At 37.3% G+C, this 5,574-nt stretch overlaps 1 pseudogene; it reads right to left on the reverse strand.

Annotated features, from left to right (window-relative positions):
• Window positions 1–987: 987 nt before the first annotated feature.
• On the reverse strand, window positions 988–2,461 carry LOC117695168 (cystathionine gamma-lyase pseudogene; annotated as a pseudogene).
• Between the last annotated feature and the right edge of the window lie 3,113 nt (window positions 2,462–5,574).

The raw sequence follows: 5,574 nt of genomic DNA on the forward strand, positions 1-5,574 counted from the left end.
CCATGTTTTTCTTAAATCTTTATTTTTTAAATAATTATTTAATTATTTAAGACAAATAACATGTATCAAGTACAACCTTTAATCATTAGAATTTTACAGTAGGTATTCCAAATATTTGAATTTTGGCATATGGTAATTATATAAAACCCCCACTTTCAATAATTTTTCAAAAAGAAACCACAGATGACTTAAGACCATTCATTTAATAATTTAACTTTATAAAGTATCAATACTATATTGTGACATTGTAAACATTATTAAAATATATCTTGGGTTACTGTAGAAAGAAAAGAGAATAAAAAGCAACATCATCCCTAAAACAGCATAACTTTCCCTTTCTTGGACACAAATATAGCAAAATTACCAAAATGATACTAACAGAACAACCTGTTAGAAGATAAACAGAAAATAGTCCTTAAGCAAAGATCCCTGGAAGATTACAACTGCAAAATCATTAGGGCCTTAAAATGTTCACTGTGAAGTTCTGTAGATGGTCCTTAATGGTCTGTCCAGTTATTCAGAAGATGTGACCCCTTGGATGCTGCTCCTAATGGCAGCACTGGAATGCTGGCTTTGACTCTGTACTGGCTGATTTTGTGTCAACTTGACACAAGCTGGAGTTATCACAGAGAAAGGAGCCTCCCTTGACAAAATGCCTCCATGAGATTCAGCTGTAAGGCATTTTCTCAATTAGTGATCAAGGGTGGGAGGGTGCATTGTGGGTGGTGTCATCCCTGGGCTGGTGGTCTTGGGTTCTACAAGAAAGCAAGCTGAGCAAGCCAGGGGCAGTAAGATAGTAAGAAACATCCCTCCATGGCCTCTGTATCAGCTCCTGCTTCCTGACCTGCTTGAGCTCCAGTCCTGACTTCCTTTGGTGATAAACAGCAGTGTGGATGTGTAAGCTGAATAAACCCTTTCCTACCCAACTTGCTTCTTGGTCATGATATTTGTGCAGGAATAGAAACCCTGACAAGACAGACTCAAACTTTAAGGATGTGTTGCCTGCAAAGCTTGACCCAGGTCTTCGAGAAGGTCCTTTTCATCCTCTATGCCCACAGAAATTTGGATCAGTGTGTCACTGATCCGGAGAGTATCTCTGTGCTTCTCAGGCATGAAAGCATGGGTCATGATTGTTGGAAGCTCAGCCAGACTCTCATATCCTCCCAGGCTCTCAGCCACAGCAAATAGCTTTAGATTTTTGAGGAAGGCCTGAGCATGCTGCAGAGCACCCTTGATGTAGAAACTGACCATCCTTGGGCAGCACATGCGCTGGCGTTTGGCCAGCTCATGCTGAGGGTAAGATAGTAGCCCAGGATAAATAACCTTTTCTACCTGAGGTTTGGACTCTATGAAGCTGGCCACTGTCATCCTATTCTTGAAATGTTTCTCCATCCAGACCTGCAGTGTCTTCAGGCCTCAGCATCAGAGGTAACAATCAAAAGGAGAAGGAACTGCCCCAATTGAATTCTGCAGGAAACGAAGCCGATTACATCAGAATTAACAAATCATCAGAATTAACAGACATTACTCTGGCTGTTCATGTATTTTTGTGGCAGAACACATACAAATATCAGCACCCAGAGCCAAAGGTCTCTGGAAATATGCAGACATGAAAGAGCTATCTACAACTAAAATGATGTCTCCAGGTTTGTGGACAATTCGTGAGCAGGCTTCAATATCAGCCAACTTCAAGGTTGGGTTTGTGGGTTTTTCAATACAAACAAGCTTGGTCTGTGATGTAATCACTGCCTCTAGCAATTTGGTTTTGGAACAATCCACAAAAGAAATCTTCAGTCCAAATTCGGATGCCACCTTCCTAAAGTACCTGTTGGGTGTCTCCATACACTTCATCCATGCAAATGACTTCATCTCCTACTTTTAAATGATGGGTAATTTTCATGGTGGCAGCTAGCCCCCAGGCAAAGGCCAAACTGTGCTTTGCCCCATCCACTGCTTTTTCCAAGCCATTCCTTGTTCGATTTCTAGAGTGGCTGTTTACAAAATCTGAGGACTGGCCTGGCGAGTCCTGCTTGAACTTGGTGGCCAGTGAAATGGGCAGTACCATGGCACATGAATTCCATTGCTCCGGCTCTTGTCCCACATGGATGACCTGAGTGCTGAAGTGCTGGAAGCTGGGCAGGAAGCCACTTGAGTAGGCGTTCTTCTGTATCTTGTTGATTGCCTTTGGCTACATAATTCCCCATGCATTCATTGTGCAGCCTTAATCATTACTTAAACTTTATAATCTTGGCATTTTTCCATTTTGGAGATGGTGATGACTACCACAGAGTATTATTGGGAAAAAATGGACTATGAAGAGTTGTGAGGATCCAATGCAATGGTCCAAGAAATACAATGTAAACTAGGATTACTACAAGCCATCTACCTTGCACTAAATTATTTCTGCCATACTTACTTTCATTTTTTGTACTTGTAAATCTTCATTTAAAAGATTTTTCATTATGTATGCTCACCCAGTATTTACTTAGCTATCTTCTTAGCTATCCAGAACACTGAACCAGTTACTATCCTCCCCTCAAATGATTGGACATAACACATTTTATTGTTAAAATAAAATCAAAACCTCTCAATGAAAATAAGCTTCCCTTAGTCTTGGTTGAGTGAACAGAAATGTGAGGTGGGGGAAATATATTCAGTTAATTTTTTATTGTTGAATAAATTTTTCTTTTTGTGTAGTAATCTCACTTCATTTTACTTTTTTCTGGCTTCGTAATATGTTACTTGTTACATGTCCCAAAGGATGCTTCAATACCTCCTTCATTGTCTTTTCTAGCTTATTTCCATCTCACGGTAAGTGATATTCCAGTAAATTATCTTTGAAACTCTACTTGTCAGGAAAACAGCCAAAATATTGAAACAGATGTCAAAAAGCATTTTCTCAATTTGGCATCATTAAATGGGTTCCAATTCATAGATCATACTAAATATAATTATGCAATATAACTGAATTATAAATCTAGTACTTTTCTAAAACATGAAACAAGATCTTTTCATATAAGGGCTCCTTTGACTGGATGTGTTTCTTATACACGAAATACTTCTCTTTGTCCTCAATTTGAAATGTTAAAGAAGGTTTCAGAAAGAAAGCTCTCTGAACACATTACGCTTATAGTCAGCTACTGCTTTCTCAATCCCTAGAGTCAGAAATATTACTTCTAATTTTCACATTAGGATCACCTCACTACCCAACAAGCCACTGTTAATTCTTTTCAGGACTGGAATTAAACCTGTAAACAGGACCCTTTTCATTTGATAAATGTGAAATGTATTCATTTTCTGAAGTTATTCCATGTGTCGCTTTTTTGTAGCTATGCAGTTATGAGTCAATTAAGGAAGAGTATTTTGTAATTAATAAACTGTTATATGACTTATATATTGTTTAAACATTATGAAGTGCACTTATACAAACCTATATCACTGATATATACAAACCTATAAATTCACTGAGTAGCTAAGCTATATGATACAGCATATTGCTTCTAACCTTTAAGCATTTATAGTACTTATTAAACAATTTAGAAACAATGGTACTTGTGTACTTAAAGAAAATATTAACACTAAAAGTACTTTAAAATACAAAGCACGCTGGGCAGTGGTGGCACACACCTTTAATCCCAGCACTTGGGAGGCAGAGGCAGGTGGATTTCTGAGTTCCAGGCCAGCCTGGTCTACAGAGTGAGTTCCAGGACAGCCAGAGATACACAGAGAAACTCTGTCCGAAAAACCAAAACCAAAACAAAAACAAAAAATACAAAGCAAACATAATTTTCTGCTCTATAATAATCTTATGAGAATATTCTGATATATTCAGTCCATTATAGCACATAATTTGTATTTGTGTGAGCTTTAAGTCATAATTTTTCCCTATTACACCATCTACTCTTATATACACTTATCCTTATCAATGGCCTACTTGTATTGCTGTCCACCTCACTTAGCAAACATTTGCCTTTTATAAAAGATTTAATTTTTATTAGTGTCAGTATGTGTGGATGTGTATGAGTAGGTGTATGTGTGTGTGTGGGGGGGTATGTGCATGTATGAAGATGCCCACTAGAGGTCAGAAGGGGGTAATGGATCATCTTGAACTGGCGTTACAAAGACTTTTGAGATGCTTAATATGGGTACTAAAAACTGAAGTCAGGTCCCATGGAAAGAGCAGTAAGCTCTCTTAACTAAACTGACCGATCTCCAGTCTGAAATTGACTTTTCTCTGTAGTAAAAACCCTGGGCACTTTTTGATACTTGTCTTTCTAGTTTGGTCTTTATACAAATCGCAGTTCCTAAGCTTGATCTAAGCCCACCTTTGACATCCTAATTTTGTCATATGAAAATTAGAGATAGCAATTTTTATTCTTAAATAGTTTTACAAAGACTAAAAGAAAACCTCAAGGATTATAGAGTCATTTTAATCCAACAACATAGCTGTTCTGGCAAGGGATCATATCCAAAGACCTCCATCTGTGTAATCAGGCTGGAACACAGACAAACCACACACCTTTAATCCCTCTGGCTAGAATACAGACATGCCCTTAGTACACACTTTTAATCTCAAACTACAGAGATAAAATTGGTTTGTAGAAGAAAACAACCATGTTTGAAAGTGATGTTTAATTGAGGGCCAGACAAAATGACAACTCAGAGAAAGATCTGACAGAATGAATCAGAGGTAGAACACACCCAACTTTCAGAAGAACAGCACAGAAAGGAGAAACTATTTAAGAGCAATAAAGAGAGAGTCAATCAGTAGAGAGTCATAGCAGTGAGTGCAGTGCAGTGGAGTTGGGTTTCTTCCTGAGTTCATGCAGCTCAGTGCAGGTCAGCAGAGGCAGTTGAAGCCAGAGAGTTAGTAGGTGAGATGGCAGCATGCTTACTTATGGAAAGAAATTTTATTTTCTGCTTTCAGAGCAGGAAAATACAAACACACATACACACACACACATACACACACAGAGATAGAGAGAAGAGACAGAGAGACAGGGAAAGAGAGAAAGAGAGAGTGAGAGACAGAGAGAGGGAGGGAAGGAGGGAGGGAGGGAAGGAGAGAGAAAGAAAGAAAGCAATTTGCTAAATGAAAAATTTCAAAAATAACAAAAGCAAGATACTTGTATTGTTCTTTATTGTTAACATCTTACTGAAATATATATATATATATTAAAAAAAAGAAAAATAAGAATTTTTTAGGAGTGCCATAGGAGGTCAACATTCAATATTGGTGGAAGATCCATTAAATTTTATTTTTTATCAAACACATAGAAGATGCTTGAAAGGTGAGAAGAAGAACACTAAATTTTAGATGCTACAGGTACAGCTCACTTTTGTGAAAGAAATATATGCTCCAGTGATACCTCTCATACATCTCAAAGTCATTCATTTTAAAACATTAGGTGCTAGTATGGTTTAAAATAATGTGTTTGTAGTTTAAAATACGTCACTTTGAAAAAAAACTATTATATTATATATATACACACACAATACCACTCTAATACTCCATATTGTTATAAAAATAGGATTTATTGTATTTAGAGTTAGAAATGAAGCTCAGTTTTTAGA

The sequence above is a fragment of the Arvicanthis niloticus genome, chromosome X (genome assembly GCF_011762505.2).
Source record: "Arvicanthis niloticus isolate mArvNil1 chromosome X, mArvNil1.pat.X, whole genome shotgun sequence".
Classification (NCBI taxonomy): Eukaryota; Metazoa; Chordata; class Mammalia; order Rodentia; family Muridae; genus Arvicanthis; species Arvicanthis niloticus.